The sequence below is a fragment of the Malania oleifera genome, chromosome 8, assembly GCF_029873635.1.
Source record: "Malania oleifera isolate guangnan ecotype guangnan chromosome 8, ASM2987363v1, whole genome shotgun sequence".
NCBI classification, from domain to species: Eukaryota; Viridiplantae; Streptophyta; class Magnoliopsida; order Santalales; family Ximeniaceae; genus Malania; species Malania oleifera.
In genome coordinates, this window is record NC_080424.1 from 95,894,254 (window position 1) to 95,915,920 (window position 21,667).

At 35.4% G+C, this 21,667-nt stretch overlaps 1 long non-coding RNA gene across 4 annotated transcripts; it reads left to right on the plus strand.

Annotated features, from left to right (window-relative positions):
• The first annotated feature begins 4,709 nt into the window (after positions 1-4,709).
• LOC131163011 (uncharacterized) lies at positions 4,710-19,826 on the plus strand. 4 transcript variants are annotated; one of them, XR_009138899.1, is made up of 4 exons: positions 4,710-6,784; positions 6,882-6,971; positions 7,143-7,455; positions 12,173-12,899. It is a non-coding gene; the product is annotated as an uncharacterized LOC131163011 (long non-coding RNA). The 4 variants fall into 4 exon arrangements; XR_009138898.1 differs by lacking the exon at positions 12,173-12,899 and adding an exon at positions 19,366-19,826 and having other exon boundaries at positions 4,710-6,971; XR_009138896.1 differs by having other exon boundaries at positions 4,710-6,971.
• The last annotated feature ends 1,841 nt before the right edge of the window (positions 19,827-21,667 follow it).

Below are 21,667 nucleotides of genomic sequence, written 5' to 3' on the forward strand. Positions count from 1 at the left end.
TTGAGTCTATTCTATTCATTTGACTCCAAATATCAACTAGTAGGATATGCAGATGCTGAATATTTATCTAATCCTCATAATACTAAATCTCAAATTGAATAAATATTTCTTTATGGAAAAACTATTATATTTTGGAAATCAGTGAAATAGACGATTATAACAACATTCTCCAATCATTCTGAAATAATATCTATCCACGAAGCTAGTAGAGAATGTGTGCGGCTCAGAGCAATGATTTTACATATCCAAGAAAATTATGGTCTTCAATCAATCAGTGATATTCCAACAGTTTTGTATGGAGACGACGCTGCATGTATAGCTCAACTAAGAGGAGGATACATAAAAGGTGACGGGACAAAACATATCTCTTTAAAATTCTTCTATACACATGAACTCCAGAAGGATGGTGATATAGATGTACAACAAATCCGATCAAGTGATAATCTAGCCGATTTATTTACCAAGGCTTTGTCAACTATAACATTCAAGAAATTGGTTCATCTTATCAGAATGAGATATCTTAAAGATCTTAGTAGAAGAAGTTAATATATGGGTGACATCTAAGAGGGAGTGTTATAAAATAGGAAGGGGGGACATACCAATGTGTGGATGTCCCCCATGCATATCTATAACGACCTGCCTAATTTATCATATTTTATTTATTTTTTTTCATAATTTATTTAGTATAATAAGTCTGATATCCTATTCAACTGAATAACATAAACAACCTGGACCCAAGGGTACCAACGATATACCCAAAACACCATTTTGATACTTATGTAGCAAGAAACGTAAATTTCCAACATACCATACAACCAACCACAATACCAGAGTTCAACTAAACCTGTTATATTTACAATCATCTACCAAAAAGGTCAAATGTATCCTAGGGTCATAACCCAAAAATAAACCCGACCCTAGCTTAACAACTCACCCTTCAGATAAGGTAGCCCCACTAGTCTTTACTGTCATGAAACTCTGTCTGCTCCTCTACCTAGATTTCCTAAAATATTTATATTGTTGGGGTGAGACACCTCTCAGTAAGGGAAATAAACTAATATCAGTGTGTGGCATTATGAACATTTTCGTATTATACATATAAATAGTATAAATAGCATATCTGATAAAATCTATTTGTAGTAGAACCGAGTAAAATATAATTTGTCATATCATAATAACGCATACTAGATTGCTATACATGAAAATTATCTTATATAGCTGTACAATATTGAAATACACTCAAGATGGATAGTTAGCTGATGTCATGTCTTACCCCCACATGATTAGGTTGTGCAGCCTAAAGGTGGGATCTAGCAATGGCTGACCGACCATGCTAGATCAAACATAAGTCTGTAAGTACGATGGGAGGGGGACTACTCCACTCTACATTGAAGCCACTTCGACTGTCATCTCCCACATTACTAGTCGTGTGGTAGCACTATCATAATTTTGAACATATAACTATGATACCGTGCTCCTGAAACTGTACTAAACCATGTCATCTGAATTTTGATAACATATAATAAGTTCCATATACTAAACATATTTGTTTCGTATTTCATAATAATAACTGTTATGTACATATTTCATAAATTATGTCTGATTATACTTGATTATGACATTTGTGTCAACATGAACCTTAGCATCTACGCAGGTATAACATAACATGAAACATGACATCTGCGCCAGCATACATAACATGAATCACAACATTTGTGCCTACATAATATAATATACTGAACATAATTTTTTTGTATTGTTTAAATATGTAAAATCATGATTCCTGTATTGTTTTATAATTGCCATGAAAACTATTATATCATGCTTGATATGAGAAAAAAACATTCCATTCTAATATATACATTATATGGAAATTAAACTCATGCCACACAGAAATAGGGTAACCTCTTGAATGTAAAATCTGTTCCAAAATCATATTTTTTGACTAAACACGTTTAAATCATATTCTTGTACATAATAGTATTTTCCAAATATAATTATATATTATACATATTTTCCTGAAATTTAATGCTGTAAAATAATAAATATTTTCATGAAAATTTTTTGACTTAGTTTATCCCCTTACCTAACTTACTGAAAAGTTCACAAAACACTCAATCCTACACCTATAGTGTTCACAGCACAACACCTTGAAATCAACATTTTTCTCAACAAAATTTCAATATTTGCTTTCCTAACATATTCTCCTCAAAACAGAAACTCCAAATACCTAATAAAATTGAAATTAACTAATTTATCTAAATTTTGGGATGGTTTCTATAAGAACCCAAAATATGAAAAATGGATTTAAATATTAATAGAGGGGCAAAATTGGAAATTGCCCGGGTCAAAGGGTTATAAAGGAAATTCTCATTTCTTTCAAGTTAAGCAAACTTAGATTTTTATCTCTCTTTCTCTAAACCTCTCCCTATTTCTTCTCTCTAGAATTCTTCGCCTGTCGTTGACGAAATCGGAAAACGGAAGCTACCACGAGGATCGTGGAAGGATTCTCTACAACTTCTACGGACTTGTGAACATATTCCGTACTATGATTTGTAGGTTTTGGAACTCAATTAACTGTTTAGGGACCTTGGAGTTTGGGATTTGCTTACGGGGTTAAGGTAAGGGGAACTATGTTTATATTGGTTATTTTTTAATCGGACTCGGTCGAACTGTGGTCCACGGTCTTGTGTGTGTTTTGGCTACTCATTTGGGGGGATCTAACGGGAAAAACTATGGGTTTTTCATTATTACAGTTTTGGGAAAAAAGGGGCGACGGGCTGAATCCCGGGTTTTGTTGAAAATCGAGTATATGTTTGATTTATACTGTGATGTTGGGATGATCCTGCCTTGACTTTGTTTAAACTATATTTGTTTGGAAAACCATGATTTAGATTACCAAATGAGTGTGGTTTGTTTGGTTATATGAGCGTGCATTTGTGTGTGATATGTTGAAATACTAGTAGGAACGCGGTTCCAAAATTGTCCCAGGTACTGAGAGTGTCCAGCTCTATATCCAAGGGCGTGAACCTATTCCGGCAGATCAAGCTGAAGGGTGTGGATCCACCAGTTTAGCGTCGGCACGATGCCATGAGAGTCGGGGACTAGTCATGTGCCGGTGGGGCCGTGTTCGTAGGTTGGCTACAGGCCAACACCGTATGTCGTGGGTCGGCTTCGGGCCGAAGAGTGTGACGACATTGAGGATTACTGATCATGTGTATGTATTGTGATGAGGCTGCGTATAAATGACCGCCGTATGTGTGTGTGTATGCACTGTGTAAATTAGTACTGAAATACATTTAACTGCGTGTATATTGTATCATGATAACACTCAAATGCCACACACCGATATAACCCGTGTTCTTCCTTATTGAGAGGTGTCTCACCCCTACTATACGTACATTTTTATAGGTCTTTAGGGTAACCGGAACTAGCGTCCTGATGTAGGGAGCGTAGTGGCCAGTGTACTGTGTTAGCGCTTGGATAAGTGCTATGATTGTAGTTTTGTTAGGTTGCCATTTTGAGTTGTATTTGGGCACCCAGTTTGTACGTTTTGTTAGAGTCATGTTTTGCTCTTGTATAGACTCTGGTATGGTACTGCATATATTGATATAGAATGACTTTTTCCGCTGCGTAGATTATGATTGGATGTGTTTAGGGTGCCTGAGAACCCCACGGGATCGGACCCTCATCCTTTGTACTGTATCAATGATGATTTGTATGATACAGGGACAGGTTAGGTTATGTTTTCACCCCTGGGTCCCATTTCGGGGTTCGGGGCGTGACAGTTCCCAAATTAACTTAACCAATGATCCACTCCTGCAGAAATAAAGAAAAACTTCCCAAGAGTAGTGTTGCGGCTTCGAATCATCGATCTGGCGAAGAACGGGACTGGAATCGAGGAGAGAAGGTGAGGAGAGCTAAAATCTAGAGAGAGAGAGAGAGAGAGAGATTCCACATGCAAAATTTCTTGCCAAAAACCCGTGTTTGAGCTATTTGTACCCTTGGTTTCGTCAACGAGACACATCACTTCATTGATGAGGTCAAGAAGTGAGTTCGTTGACTAACTCATAACTTTCGTCAACGAATTTCAGACCCTTAAATAGCCCTTTCGATAATTCCTCGTCGACAAGACACGTGTCCCTGTCGACGATCCCAATTGTCGATGAGATTCTACTATGCACCCTTTAAAATTTTTTTTTTCTCCCTCTTTTCTTTTATTATTCAATTGTTATAATTTTTAGGGTCTCTATAATATCAATCTAATATTCTTTATCTCTCTCACCGATTTCCATCATCTACTATTATAATGATAAAATGTAAAACAAAAAGAGAAAAAGTCAACATTGTTTACTGAGAAAGAAAAGAAAATGAAGTTTGCCTACGCCTTTGGCTATATAAGGAGGAGTTGCGAAGAAGAAATTGACGATGCACAAGAGAAGCAGAAGAGAGTAGAGAAAGTGCAAGAAGAAAAATATGTAAAAAATAGAAAAGAAAGAAAATAAGAGAAAAAAGTGAAATATTTTATAAAGTAAAGAAGTGAGATATTTTATACAAAACCAGATATATGTTGTAATTTTTTTAATATAGTGAAGTTTTGATCCTATCTATTTTGTTAAATAGGTATATCCGAATCACCTAAAGTTTTGGTCGCATCATCATTTATTTTATTATTAATTATCATGCTTTTATAAGAGTTTCTTTCCTTTCCTCCCTTTTTTCAACCAAACACCTTAATCCAAACAACCCTACTAGCAAAATTATGGTCGAGTATCTTCTGCAGAGATCATCGGGAGCCGTTGATACGTTACCTGCCAGCCTGCCAGTGTACCATCCGATCAGCCATTCAATTGATAGCCGTTAGATTGTTTCGGGAACTCAATAAATACCAAATCACACGGGTACCCAAAGGCCTTTATCTTTCATCCATCCTCCTCCACAGCCCAACCCTTCTTCAAGAACCGTTCATCTTTATCTCCTCATATGTTCTTCTCAGTCTAGTTTTTATTTGCACTTTCCTCGGATCTTTATTGATCGTTTCACGATCTTCATTTTGATCATGGATTCATATCGTTCGACGAAGGTTTTGTCCTCTGTTGTCTATTTCTTAATTTCGGGAAGTCCCTCGACAGGTTAATTGAAATTATTCGTTTATTTGAAGGTTTTCAATAGATCTGTTTCTATTAGATGTGAAAAACTATAATTCTTGTGCTGATTTGATTATATTGTATGCTCAGTTGATCGATTTGCGATCTTTATTTTGACGCTTGATGCATTTTATCCCTGCGAAGGCTTCATTTAAAACAGATCTTCTATTAGATGTAAATTTTCTATCTATCCTTATTAGATTCCTGCTTGTGTTATATCCGGTTAGCGGTGGTTTCGATTCATTATTAGATGTGCTCTGTTCGCGTTCTCGTGGGTGTGTTTGCTTCCGGATTTGCGGAGTTTACTGAAACTCTCAAATTGCTTGAAGGCGTGATGGATTAGAAGGTAGGGATATTTATACCGCATGATCTTTTCTCTCCGTGATGGTTTTTCGCTGCTGCGTTTTCTAATATATGCTACACCCATATTCACGCGACGATCTCCGTTCTGATGATGTCGTTGTATTCGGATAAGCGACATAGAGAAATCTGTGCCTCCGGACCAGATCTGTGGATGAATCTTTGATCTGGTCGACGCAGATCCGCGAACGGTCAAATGAACTGCGCGTATCTATAGATCTGGTGGTGTCTGGCATATAAGGATTTTTTTTATGCTATATTATTGTTTGATGATTATACGATGATGCGATTTCATATATTTCTGTGAAGAAAGGAGGGAGGATGATCGAGAGCGCTTAGAACAATTGTATGGTGCTCCATATGTGAACTGTATGTGTTTCTCATCCGACCGTTGCCATGTCAGGTGCGCTTGCATGGCAGGTCAAAGTGTTAATAAAAAATTTCTCTTTTTTGTTTTGGGGAAGATGGCACGGGGATTTTGCCCGGCTCTCCCCATTTGCGTGTCGTGGTTCTTTTTCTTTTTTCTTTTTCAAAATTTTCCTTTCATAGTTTTGGCTTGCCAAATATTCGTATATGGTCCTTGATAGTACTTTCTTCCTCATTTAATCCACGTTCGAACAAGTAGAATTCACGCTAACTTGATTCTGATATAGAGAGGCTGCTGCAATACTGAATGGTTTGGATTCCTGTTTCCACGCACAGAAGAAGGTAAATGATGTTGCTCTTTCATCCATATTCTGTATAAAGGTGTCTGCAAATGCCACAATCTTCATTTCACTTTCATTTCCCTGATTCTAGACTTACCATACCAAAGTTCTATAGTCTTGGCTAAATATGCTATGCCTGGTTCATTCAGTTCCGCATTGCACTACTCTGAAGTGAAAAAAAAAAAATCATGTTATCTTCAACTTCAAGTGCATGTCTTGCAAGCGCTTTGTGATGATATTATCTTAGTTCATTGAGACTTCATAAGTGTGAAATTTACGTAAACAATCTTGCGCCAACCTTCGAATGTGGTTTATTCTGTACACTATTGAATTCAATTATTGTATAGATTTGTTTTTCTTTCAAAATAATCTGTCACCAAGAATTTATTCTATTTCAAATGTCAAATGGATGTTCATGAAATATTGGAGTATGCCCTTTTGTTTGTTATTTGGTCTAAAAGGTTTGGTTCTCTTGATGTTGTCACAGGAGTGGTTGTGTGTTTTGCTTGTACTATTATGATGGTTGGTACTTGGTGTCCTGTAGAGGCGGGAGTTATAATCATCCAAGGGGTAGATACTTCAATTTTTATTTTTATTTTTGGATTACGCATCGAATTTTCACGTGTCTATTTTACGATTCACGTGTCTAATCTCGCGCCCCTTGAAGCCAATCCCACAACTCCAAAGAGAGATAAATTTCAGGAATCCAGGAGGAAAAACGAACCCGAAATGATTTGAACACCTTATCTTATGAGAGGTACTCTCGCAGCCCGCATTACCACCTGAACCACACCTTGAGAGATACTTTAATTTTTATTGTTGGGGTTTTTTGGGGGGGGGGGGGGGGGGGGGGGGTTCTGTATGTTGTAATTGTAGATAAAAATGAGGTGTCCAGCCACAGTTTTTAAGCTCTGGTAGCTTTTTGTAGATTAAATTTGTTATCGATGAAGTGGATGAAAGGCCATGAAATTGGTAAGCTTGCCAACTCGCGGCTGGCTCGTGGTTTCTTTGCTTTGAACTGGACACGCTTCAGATTGGACAGGCCGAGTGGTGTGGCGCAGGATGAAGATGAGTGAAAACTGGTTTTGGTGAGTTGAAGTTGCGTGCGAGTGCTAGAAGATCTGTCTGTTGCTTTATTAAGGACTGCCCTAGCTCAATTGGTTCAGTGCTTTGTGGCGAAAGGGTTGCTCCAACTACAAATGTTCCAGATGTCTTGCGGTGGATGAAAGGTATATGGAGAGGTAATGACGTCTCGATCCTTACTCTTTTTTTTTGTGAATGCTAGAATATTGTTGTATTTGGTGGTTTAATTCTGTAATTTAGCTGACTAGTGTTGCATCAGGATGTAATTTTTTATGAAAATATTTAAAATAAAGGAATATAAATTCCAAAGTATGGTAAATTTATCAAAATAAATTCAATTGGTTTTTGAAAAGTGAAATGTTAAGAACTGAATTTTGAAAAATTGATTTTTATATTATAACAACCCAAAAAAAAAATTATAGTTATAATTAAATAAATAACTTTTTCAAAAATTAGTTTGGAAAAAACAAAAATTTCAGTTCTCATTGTTTTCCTAGTAAGCCCTCCCTTTAGTAGGAATGCCATATTATTATCTCACAACTTTATTTAAATAAATTGTATTATTAAAGTAACAGTCGGGTGCGGGTGCGGGCGTGGTTGCCTGTGTGGCCTCTGCCCCTTTCATAGTAAGCCCTCCCTTTAGTACGAATGTCATATTATTGTCTAACAACTTTATTAAAATAAATATTATTTTATATTATTGTATATATATATATGTATATTTGACAATTAAAAATTGTTATCTTAATGAAGTGTGCTAAAGATCATTATTATATTATATTGTTAAAAATTATTATCATTATTTTCTTAATGAACTCACATTTAAATTTTTCTTTTTTTGTATACTTGAAATTTAAGCTTTTTTTCTTTTTAATAAAAATTAGCCTATTCTTTCTCTCTGGGTGAGGGTGGGTGCGTTTGCGAGTGAGTGTGCACGTGCGTGTTTTAAAAGACATCTTGTGTGTTATTTTTTTTTAAAATAGACTTCCTTGTGTGTGTGTTTTAAAATTCTTCCTTGTACAATTCCTTCACATCATTATTTAGGTGTATAAAAATGGTCTTATTTCACATGAACATATATTTTTCTTTTAAATCATTAATAATTCTGTATATGTAATTATATATGTATTTATATATATTGTAAAAATAATTGTAAGTCATGTTTATCTCAATGATCGAGTTGTGTGGTTTAAAAATTGAACTTAACTGACTGGTCGGCCAAATTAAATAAACGTATATCATCATTAAACAAAATTTTCTCTATCAAGTCTTGATTTGGAATCATATGGTTTTAGAGGAAATCTACTACCATATACATCCATAAGGGTTTTGAAAACATTTTATTATATAATATATGTAATTAAAATGATATTAAAATCTCATTTGTACTTATATTTTTATAAAAATATAATTTACTCATGTCATCTCTAATCATATTTTTATAAAATATGTAACGTAGAAATAAGTTCATGATATGATTTTTGTGTTAAATATATTTTCTTAAATAGAAATTAATGCGGTAAAATACTAGAGGAGTTTAAAAGTAAATTTGAGAAAATTTTATGAAAAATAAATAACATGATCAAAATTTACTTTAACCTTTTCTGAGAAGAAGAGTGGGTGAGAGAATTAAATTTTTTTTTTCCCTTTGTGATTAATTCTTTCACTAATTAATCTTTATCTTCTTTTGAAAAATTTTTATGAAAAATACTGAAAGCTTTTTATTTATAAAAGAATTTTGAGGAAAAAAATTGAATTTATAAGTGTAAAGAAAGTGGGTGAATATATAATTTTTTTAATAAAATTAAAAGAATGGATATGGGTGAAGCGAAATGTATATGTGGAAAATGAGAGTGGGTGGTGACACTCATTTAATTAATTTATGTAAATATATATGTGGAAAATGAGAGTCCGTGGTGACACATTTAATTAATTTAATTTAATTAATTAATAAATTATTTATTTAGAAATAATTATATTTTTTACGTGAACTCTTTTAATCTTAAAAAATTTTATTTTGACTGAGTCAATTTTTAGTAAGTGATTAATGAGCTGTAATGATCTCTAAGTACTCATTTAGATTAGGTCTTTTTTTAAATATAAATTATGGAATCAAAGATCTTAATAAAGAAACACTTTTGTATTAATATTAATTTAGTGATTAATTTTATTTTATTATGCTTTAATTGTATATATACATTTTTGGAATCATTACATATTCCACTCCTTATAAAATTTTTGTTCTTAAAACTTGCTAATTTAAACTGAGTTTTGCATTTGTGTTCTTGGTTTGAAAGATTTGGTCAAGTCTTATTATAGGGACCAATTTAGCAGAATATTTGTTTAGAAGACTAAAGTGAAGTGAGAATTGTTAGTTTAATAGGAGTTGAAGTGGAAGAATTCAAAAAATATGAAAAATGATTGAATGAAATTATTTATATGTATATATATTGGTATATTTATACATCTCATAGATTATTTAAAAAAAAAATTTGGCCCTTCTCCCTTATGTGTGCTTAAGTTAGAGCTTTAACTCAACGCCAATATCTATTGAAGTGTAAGTGGTGTCATTGTTATTTGCTTGGTTTCTTTCTTGGCAGTGTTGATCTTTTGTAATGTCGTCGGCTTGGGTCTAAAAAGAAGAGAGAATGCTTGTTTGTTCGGCAAGGGAGGAAGTGTTGCGCTCTTCACCTTGTGACCTTAGGTAGGGATGTTTGTAACAGGTCGTTGAGTGATAGATTGTGTTTCTCAAGGTAAGTAGAACCTGTTGGAAATGGGTGTATAGATCATCTTCTTCAATTATATCCATCATGGGGATTGCGATACTGAAATTGTAAGGATTAAGATTTGTTAGATTGATGACAGTGGTAAGCTCTATTAGTAGAGCATTGCCGATGGGGATAGGTACGAGCAGTTAATGTAGTAGTAGGGATATTGTTCGGGGTGGCGGTTGGGGTCAGGGTAAATTGATGACTAGTGGGACAGTAGTTGAAATGGTGGTCTCTTCAATTAAGTCCTTCTTAGGCCTTTGATTTTCATATCAAAAGTAAACATTTCTCGGCTCGATTGGACCATATCGTTGGAGTCGTGCTGCAAGCAAGGTAGGGCACCACAGAGGGGAGTTCCATGTTACTATTGTAGAAGACCTCTTTTATAATCATACATTGTTCCTCGCTGTGTTCCCACCTCTGTAATAACGATCTAGTGTTGCTTTCAGTAACTTGGGGAGTTGAGTGGTTTGACAACATTTTTAGTTCAATGAAATGAGTAATGAGACAATCAATAGGAAATTTAGGAAGAGCTAATCTCTACAAGTTAAAATGTGGTTGTTTAAGACAATCACGACACGTGGTCATTCCCCTCTAAAAAGGGTTTTCCCTCGAATTCAAGCAGCATAGCTTTTTTCCAACTTGGGGAGTTGAGTGATTTGACAACATTTTTAGTTCAATGAAATGAGTAATGAGATAATCAATAGGAAATTTAGGAAGAGCTAATCTCTTCGAGTTAAAATGTGGTTGTTCAAGACAATCATGACACGTGGTCATTCCCCTCTAAAAAGGGTTTTCCCTCGAATTCAAGCAACATAGCTTTTTTCCATCTTGAGCAATTGTTTTTTGATTTGTAGAGATTAGTTTTTCCCAACTATTCTTTTAGTTGTCTTATTACTCATTTCATTTAATTAAAAATGTTCCTAAATCACTCAACTCGCTAAGTTGTTGAAAGCAACACTAGATTGCCATTATAAAAGTGGAAGCCCAGCGAGGAACAACGAATGATTATAGAGAGGGCTTCTGCACCAGTAACGGGAAATTCCCTTTTGTGGAGCGGGCTACCTTACTTGCAGCACGACTTCAACGGTATGTCCCGATCAAGTCGAGGAATGTACGCTTTTGGTTTAAAAATTGCAAGCGTAGGGGAGGACTAGTTGAAGCGGCCGCCATTCTAATTACTTCCCCACTAGTCATCAATTTGTCGTCACCTTTCCACCGTCACCCTGAGCAATATCCCTATCACTACCTTAACTGCTCATGCCCTCATCCTCATTGGCAATGCTCTGCCAATAAAGTTAACACCGTCATCACTCTAATGAGTCCTAATCGTTACAATTTTAGTACCGCAGTTACCACATGGTGGATATTTTGAAGAAGATGAGTCTATACACCCATTTCAGCATGTCCTTACTTTGAGAAACACATTCTATTATTCGACAACTCGTTATGAGCATTCACACCTGAGGTCACAAGGTGAAGTGGGCAACTCTTTCTTGCCAAACAAACAAGCATTCTCTCCCTTTTTTAAACCCAAGTTGGCCACATTACAAGAGGTTAACTCTGTCAAGAAAGATAGCGGTGATCACGCTAGCATTTCAATAGATGTTGACGTTGAGTTAAGTCTCTAACTTGAGTATGCACATAGAGGAGAAGGGCCGAATTTTATTTTATTTTATTCTATTTTTTCGTTAAATCTTTTTTCACATTTTTCGAGTTTTTCCACTTCAACCCATATTAGATCAACAATTCACTTCAGTCTCTTAGATAAATATTTTGTTAAATTGGGCTTATAATAAGACTTAACTAAATCATTTAAACGAAGAGCGTAAATACATTACTCAGTTTAAATTAGCAAATTTTGAGGACAATTTTTATAAGAGGGGGAAGATGTAATGATCTAAAAAATGTATATACAATTACAGCATAATAATAATAAAATAAAAATTATTATTAAGTTAATATCAATAGGAAGTTATTTCTTTGTTAGGATTCTTGATTTCATGATTAATATCAATACACCACGTCGAATGTAATTCGATTTGGTCGAATGACATAAATTCGGTGTTCTATTTTTGGGTTATTTATTTTGCTCGATTCCTCGTAGATCCACCCTAACAATTAGTATCAAAGCGAGGATGGAACAAAATTGCCAGATCGAAGCAAAATCGTTGGTTCGGAACATCTGTAAAGTATTTAAAAATTGCATTTTGAAGTCATCATCACATTCCTCTCGTCGAGACAAAGTCAACGATGGTAATCGGAGCTCAAATGACGCATGCACCTGCACGTGCCATCGATGGCCAGGCGTCTTTCCCACGCGCCCTAATGCGTCGGTAGGTTGTCGGCAAGTGGACTCACTCTCTAATGCTCTAAAGATTGCCCAGTGAGTGTCTGAAGGTCGAAGACGCTAACATCAAAGGGACTATGGAGGTGACTTGACGTGACTATTGGTTTGACATCGGATGATGACGGTTGCACGTCGTCAGGAATAGACAAACGAGTTTGGTTTGCCGATGAAGAAGGTGGTGCTCTTTGCATGGTTGCCTCAATCAAATTCGTGTCAAGGTGGAGGTATGGACTTACAAAATTTTTATGAAAAATGCTGAGAGTTTAAAAAAATTTTGAGGAAAAAAATTGAATTTATAAGAGTAAGGAAAATGGGTGAAATTATAATTTTTTTAATAAAAATACAGGAATGGATGTGGGAGAAACGGTATGAGATGAGGATGTGAATATATGTGTGGAAAATGAGAGTGCGCGGTGACACTCATTTAATTAATTAATTAAATTAATTAATGAATTATTTTTTTAATAGAAATTATTACATTTTTTATGTTAATTTTTTTTATCTTATGAAATTTTATTTTGACTAAGCCAATTTTTAGTGAGTGACTAATGAGCCACAATGATCTCTAAGTACTTGTTTAGATTAGGTCCTTTAGATATAAATTATAGAATCAAGGATCTTAATAGAGAAACACTTTCGTATTAATATTAATTTAGTGATTAATTTTATTTTATTATTTTTATTATGTTTTAATCGTATATACATTTTTGAAATCATTACATATTCCGCTCCTTATAAAAATTTTATTCTTAAAATTTGCTAATTTAAATTGAGTATTGTATTTGCGTTTTTGGTTTAAAAGATTTGGTTAAATCTTATTATAGGACCAATTTGGTAGAATATTTGTCTAGGAGACTGAAGTGAGAATCGTTAGATTAATAGGAGTTGAAGTGGAAGAATTCAAAAAATATGAAAAGGGATTGAACGAAATTATTTATATATATATATATATATATATATATATATATATATATATATACACACGCATATATTTATATATCTCATAGATTATAAAGAAAAAAATAAAATAAAATAAAATAAAATTCGGCTCTTCTCCCTTATGTGTGCTTTAGATAGAGCTTTAACTCAACGTCAACATTTATTGAAGTGCTAGCGGTGTCATTGCTATCTACTTGTTTTCTTTCTTGACAACGTTGACCTTTTGTAATGTCGTCGGCTTGGGTTTAAAAAAAAAGAGAGAACACTTGTTTGTTTAGCAAGGGAGGAAGAGTTGCGCTCTTCAACTTGTGACTTAGGTGGGGATGCTTGTAACGGGTCGTTGAGTGATAGATTGTGTTTCTTAATGTAAGTAGGACCTGTTGAAATTGGGTGTATAGACTATCTTTTCCAAAATATCCATCGTGGTGACTGCGATACTGAAATTGTAAGGATTAAAACTTGTTAGACTGATGACGGTGGTAAGCTTTATTAGCAGAGCATTGTCGGGGATGGGTACAAGCTGTTAATGTAGTAGTAAGGATGCTGTTCAGGGTGACGGTTGGGGTGAGGGTAAATTGATGACTAGTGGGACGGTAGTTGGAATGACGGTCTCTTCAACTAAGTCCTCCCTAAGCCTACGATTTTTGAATCAGAAGCGTACATTCCTTAGCTCGATCGGGTTATACCGTTGGAGTCGTGCTGTGAGCAAGGTAGCCCGCTCCATAGAGGGGAGTTTCCCATTACTACTGCAGAATGCCTCTTCTATAATCATCCGTTGTTCCTCGTTGTGTTCCAACCTTTGTAATGACGATCTAGTACTGCTTTTAGCAACTTGGGGAGTTGGGCGATTTGGTAACATTTTCGGTTAAATGAAATGAGTATTGAGACAATTAAGAAGAAAGTTAGGAAGGGCTAATCTCTATGAGTCGAAATGTGGTTGTTTAAGACAATCATGACGCGCGGCCATTCCCCTCTAAAAAAGGTTTTTCCTCGAACTCAAGCATCATAGCCTTATTCCATCTTGAGCAATCGTTTTTTGATTTGTAGAGATTAGCTTTTCCTAACTTTCTTTTTAGTTGTCTTTTTACTCATTTCATTTAACTAAAAATGTTGTCAAATCATCCAACTCCCAAAGTTGTTGAAAGTAAGACTAAATCGCCATTACAAAGGTGGAAACTTAGCGAGGAACAACAGATGATTATAGAAGAGGGCTTCTGCACTAGTAATGGGGAACTCCCCTTTGTGGAGCGGACTATCTTACTTGTAGCATGACTTCAACGGTATGACCCGATCGAGCTAAGGAATGTACGCTTCTGGTTCGAAAATTGTAAGCATAGGGGAGGACTAGTTGAAGCGGCTGTCATTTTATTTACTTCCCCACTAGTCATCAATTTTCCCTCATCCTTCCATCGTCACCTTGAGCAATATCCCTATCACTACCTTAACAGCTCGTGCCCTCGTCCCCATGGACAATGCTCTGCTAATAAAGCTAACATCGTCATCACTTAATGAGTCATAATCTTTACAATTTCAGTACCACAGTGGATATTTTTGAAGAAGATGAGTCTATACACCCATTTGTCCTACTTTTGTTGAGAAACACATTCTGTTATTCGACGACCCGTTACGAGCATTCACACTTGTGAAGAGGACAACTCTTCCTTGCCAAACAAACAAGCATTCTTTCCCTTTTTTAGACCCAAACTGGCCACATTACAAGAGGTCACGTTTGCCAAGAAAAAATCTAGGCAGACAACGGTGACCCCGCTAGCACTTCAATAGATGTTGACGTTGAGTTAAGTCTCTAACTTGAGGATGCACATAGAAGAGAAGGGCCGAATTTTATTTTATTTTATTTTATTTTATTTTTTCGTTTAATCTTTTTTCACATTTTTCGAGTTTTTTCACTTCAACCCCAATTAGACCAACAATTCACTTCAGTCACCTAGATAAATATTTTGCCAAATTGGTTTTATAATAAGACTTAACTAAATCATTCAAACTAAGAGCACAAATACATTATTCAGTTTAAATTAGCAAATTTTGAGGACAATTTTTATAAGAAGAGGAAAATGTAATTATCAAAGGTTCTTTGTTAGGAGCCTTGTTTTCATGATTAATATCAATATGCCACGTCGAATGTAATTCGATTTGGTTGAATGACGTAAACACGGTGTTCCATTTTTGGGTTATTTATTTTGCTCGATTTCTCATAGATCCACCCTAACAATTAGTATCAAAGCGAGGATGGAACAAAATTGCTAGATGGGAGCAAAATCGTTGGTTCGGAGCATCTGTAAAGTATCTCAAAATTGCATTTTAAGGCCATCATCGCATTCCTCTCGTCGAGACAAAGTCAACGGTGGTAATCAGAGCTTAAATGGAACTCAGACGAGGCTACACGTGCCACCGGTGGCTAGATGATGTTCCCACGTGCCTTAACGCGCTGGCAGGTGGTCGGCAAATGGGCTCACACTCTCCCACGCTCCGGAGATCGCCTATGAGCATTTGAAGGTTGAAGACGCTGACGTCAACATGAGGTCAGCCCTAGTCAGCGCCACCACATCCACTACGTCAGCGTGTGTCCGTCTAGTTAGTGTCGAGTCAATGTGCCACGTCAGCACCTAGTAAGCGGTCTAGGGATATGCCACGTCAAATGCAGTGCCTGTGCCACGTCATCTGCCACCTTGGTAGGGTACCCACGGCCCCACAAGACGCATTATTAGTGACCCCCAGGCAATGTAAGCGGTGGGCCCTATAGTGCCATGTCAGCAGATGTGCCCCATGGCCACATCAGCTAATGGCATTACTAATGCCATCAGGATTATTAAGTATGTTAGAGAAATATTCCGTTAAGTTTGACCAAAATTGATCGACTTGATTGGGAACTTTAATCGGTCTTTTCGGAGCCATTTCAGATCTGTTTTTCGAACGACTTGAATCATTTTTAAGGTTTTCGGTCGTCCCGAATTCAACTTTGCTGTCCGTTTTGTGAGATTCGTAGTAGAATGGCAGGTGTTGGCGTTTCAAAATTAGAGGTGGAGAAGTTTGATGGGTGGAAAACTTTAGCGTGTGGCAAAGCAGAGTGAAATATTTTGGTTCAACAAGGCTTGATCAAGTTGCTAATCGGTAAGAAGCCAGATGATATCAAATATGATGATTGGGAAGAATTAGAGATGAAGATACTTAGCACAATCCGATTGTGTTTGACATATGAAGTCAAATATTTCGGTGTTAGATGAAACTTCGTCAATGGAACTCTGAAAGAAATTCGGAGCAAAGATATATGTTGAAGTCCCTTACTAATAAGTTGTTTCTAAAGAAGAAATTTATCAACTTCGAATGAATGAATGAAGTAGTTATTTTTTATCACACAAATGATTTCAACAAAATTTTAACCTAATTATTAAGCCTCGGCGTGAAAATTGATGAAGAGGATAAAGCGCTTCTAATTTTGTTGTCTCTACCAGGTTCATTTGATGGTCTGGTAACTGCATTGCTTGTGGGGAAGGATCTTGCAGTTGGATGATGTGATGACATTACTTCAAGATTCTAATACGCTAAAAAAGTCGGTTGTGACTTCTCATGAGAAGGCTTTGGTGGCTAATAGTGAGAGATGAAGAAACAAAGATCGAAAGCTTGGAGGTAAACAATGGCGATCAAAATCAAAAGGATGAGATACGAGCCAGGTTGTATGCTATTGGTGTGATAGAAAGGGCAATTTCAAAAGGGACTGTAAAGATCGAAAACGGTATGAAAAAGAAAAGAAGACATGGGATGGTATCAATATATCGGAGCATGTCACATGACATGATAATGATGAGGTCCTTGTAATGGCAAACAGCTTACATCGACAATTTAATTGAAATAATGTGCAGTGTCAATACTGGAAAAAGTACAACCATATGAAGAGAGAGTGCCGAAAATTGATTGGGAAGAACATGAATGATCGTAGCAATCCAAATGATGATGGATGAGTTTTGGACTTTAGGAGTTCAGTGCATGCTTGTTTTAAGAAAGATTTTTTTTTTTCCCATTCTTTCAAAGAAGTTTGTGGTACGGTGTCACTCGATGATGAGTTTTCATGTGATGTCAGAGGGATTGGATTCGTGAAACTCAAGATTCCTATTGGAACAGTTTGTATTTTGGATGACGTAAACTTCATTTTAAGGATGTGAAGAAATTTGATCTCCTTTAGTCGGTTGGATTCTGAGGGTTGTCAAATCTCTGTCGGAGGTGGAACTATGGAGGTGACTCGACGTGACTATTAGTTTTTACTGGGAAGAAGTCTCGTGGGCTGTATTAGTTGATGGGAACCACAGTGGTTGGTGGTTTGACTTTGGATGATGACAACTGCACATCGTTAGGAATGGACAAACGAGTTCGGTTTGCCGATGAAGAAGGCAATGCTCTTTGCATGGTTCAGAAGTTTGAATCAAGTTATGAAAATTTGCCTCAATCGAATTCATGTCAAGGTGGAGGTATGGACTTGGGAGTTGAATACTCGCAGAGGTGGAGATTGTTAGGGTGTGACTTGTAATGGAGTCGATAGTCGCACTAACCCAATCGTGTTCGTTAATCTTGAAGACTGATGGCCATCAACCCAGCCGACCATGTTGAAATTTTAGTCGCTTGTGCTTGACATTTAACCCCCATCCATGTGTGTATATATGTATGTATGTATTTTGCTCCAACCTCGCTCTGATATCGGGTAGATTTATGAGCAACAATCACACACGAGCAAAATAAACAGCCCAAAAATGGAACTCCAAATTTACGTGGTTTGGTCGAATCGACCACGTCCACAGACACGCTCTATCTCTCTCTCTCAACACAACTTCCACTTTGCCTCACACACTACGCACAACTGCTGCACAACTTTTGCACACCTCACTCTGTTTTACACACACTTGCCACACAGATTACACACATCATTGTTATACACACACACACACACATACACACACACACACATGAATGGAGGGTAAAAGTTAAGCAGAGACGACTGAAATTTCAGCATGGTCGGTAGGGTTGGTGGCCCTTGGTCTCCAACGTCAACGAATGCAGCTGGGTTGGTGCGGCTGCCGACTCCATTATGAGTCTCACCATAACAATCTCCACTTTGGTGAGTATAAACTCTCAAGTTCATAGCTCCACCTTGATATGAACTCGATCGAGGCAAATCTTAATAACTTGGTTCAAACGTCTGAATCATGCAAAGAGCACAGTCTTCTTCATCGGCAAATCGAACTCGTCTATCCGTTCCTAACGACGTGCAGTTGTTATCATTCGAAGTCAAACCACCAACCACTATGGTTTCCATCAACTGATACAGCTCACGAGACTCCTTCATTGTAAAAATCATTGAGTCACGTAGAGTCACCTCCATGACCCCACCTGCAACAGAGATGTGACAATCCTTAGAAACCAACAGATTAAGGGAGATCAAATTTCTTCGTATCCTTGGAACAAAGTTTATGTCATCTAAAATACAGACCGTCCCAATAGGTGTTTTCAGTTTCACAAATCTAATCCCTCTTACATCGCATGAAGACTCATCACCGAGTGATATCATACTGCGAACTTCTTTGAAAGAATTGAAAAAATATTTCTTAAAACAAATATGCACTGAACTCTTAGAGTTCAAAACTAATCCATCATCGTTTAGACTGCTGCGAGCATTCATGTTCTTTCCCATTAATTTTTGGCACTTCCTTTTCATATAACTGTACTTCTTGCTGTATCGATACTGCACATTATTTTGATTGATTTGTCAATGGAAGCTGCTTATCTTTACAAGTACCTCATCATTATCATGTCATGTAGCATGCTCTAATACATTATCATTTTGTGTCTTCATTTCTTCTTCATACCGTTTTCGATATTCACAGTCTCTTTTGAGGTGACCATTTTTATCACACCAATAGCATACAACATCGCTCGTATCTCGTCTTTTTGATTTTGAACGCCATTGTTTACTTTCAAGTTTTCGATCTGTCTCTCACTATTAGCTATCAAAGTCTGCTCATGAGAAGTCTCAACCAGCCTTTTTAGCGTCTCAGAATATTGAAGTGATGTCATCATATCATCCAACATCAAGGTATCCTTCCCCACGAGCAATGCTGTTATTAGGCCATCAAATGAACATGGTAGAGACGACAAAAGCAGAAATGTCTTATCCTCTTCATCAATTTTCACGTTGAGACTCAATAATTGGGTTGAAATCTTGTTGAAATCATTTGTGTGATAAAAAAAACTACTTCCCTCATTCATTCGGAGTTGATAAAGTTTCTTCTTTAGAAACAACTTATTAGTGAGGGACTTTGACATATGCCTCTGCTCCAATTTCTTTTAGAGCTCCATTGGTGAAGTTTCATCTAATAGCGAATATTTGACTTCTTTTGCCAAACACAATTAGATTGTGCTGACTGTCTTCATCTATAATTCTGCCCAATCATCATCTTTGATATCATTTGAATTCTTCCCGATTAGTGCCTTGATCAAGCCTTGTTGAACCAAAATGTCATTTATTATGCTCAGCCACAAGTTGAGATGTGAAACTAATTCTCCTGACGTGCTAACAGTTGGACGGCCAAGACATGTATAGTTATAAAATTTTATTGCTATAGTTTTTAACGCCTCAAACCCGGTGGGGCTTGGAGTTCTATTCTCCATATATGTATTTCTGATACCATAATTATAACGACCCGAACCCAAAGTGGGGTACCTGGTACACCTTTCTATAATTTAATTTAAAATTAGGACAATGGAAAATATTTTTAACGTAAAAAAAAAAAATTATACCAGAGTTTTAATACCCCATAATTATACATGTAGCTCCAAGTATTCATATTATATCCCAAAATAGACAAAAATATAATACAACCAGTATCTCGCAAGCACTTGCAATAAAACTCTAAATTCTAATCCCAATCCCATAACACGGTAGGTTTGACTCCCTGTTTTTCTTAAAATGTGATAAAATTATTGAGAGTGAGAATAAGACGGAATAGATTATTACCAGTGTGTGGTAAATGAGTGTTTATGTAAGCAAAATATAATCATTAATTTAACTTTAAATGAAATAGCATTTGAAATTTGTACTCACACCTATATAATTGAAAATATTCATTTTCTTTTCGAAACATAATTTGGCTTAATAAATAACTCTGTTTACATAAATCTACATATATGCATAAAAGAACCTCCCTCACTCGACAATCATATAATATCATGTATTAATCGGACACGAGTACAATCAATTTCACTTATTTAATTTAATTTTATTATATTTCAAAAAATCCAAGTTGATCAAAACCCTAGAGTTAAATTAAACTCAAATATATTCTAAAAAATTCAATTGCATCAAATCTTTGCAGTTTAATTTAATTCAAATATATTCTTAAAAATTCGATTGGATCAAATATCCGTGGTTTAATTTAACTCAAATAAATTCATGCAGTTAAACTTACTATAGGTATATGTGAATAATTGAATTTACAATATAAATTTAAATTTAAAATATGTTTTCAAAATAAATCGACATAATCTATTTCCCTTACTTTATTCCCAGAGTGGTGTCTACGATGTCGAAAAGAAGAAATTACGCTGGTTAAAAAGCTAGGGAGCAGAGTTGGGATCTGGAATTGGTGTTCATTTTTTAATTTGGTTGGGTAATGGAGAGAAATCTTAGAGAGAGAGAGAGAGAGAGAGAGAACATGCATTCAGGGAAGGGAGGTGGGTTTAGCAATTCAATTCCAATCTTCATCTGTCCTTATAATAATAGTAATATTATATTATATTATTAAATTAATAATTCTTATTAATTAATTAATTATTTAATTTAAATTTTTTTAGGATCACTACAAAGTTGATGTTAAAAGTTTTATATAAAAATTTTTAAATTTATATTTATTTTAAATGCAATCTTAAAGTTTCAATATTAAATGTTATTTTATGAAATTATAATATTATGAAAACTCATTTTAGCCAAACATTAGTAATAATTTTATTTACATACTGTGCTGTCTCATCTAATCATTATTTTACAATACATATAATTTTAAAGAGTGCACCAGAACTTTGGCTAAACAAGTGCATGAGCAGGAATAGAAAACAGAGTTGAATAAGAATTTAGCATAATACAATTTTAAAATATATTTGTGTATTTAAAATTTTAAGACTATTAATTTTAATAGTTGAAATATATATTTGTAATAAAGCTAATTAGTGTTCTGATAATAAAAATAATTTAGATTTATTTGCTTCAACTGAAAAATGTCATGAAAATATGAGTAAAAATGAGATTTTCAT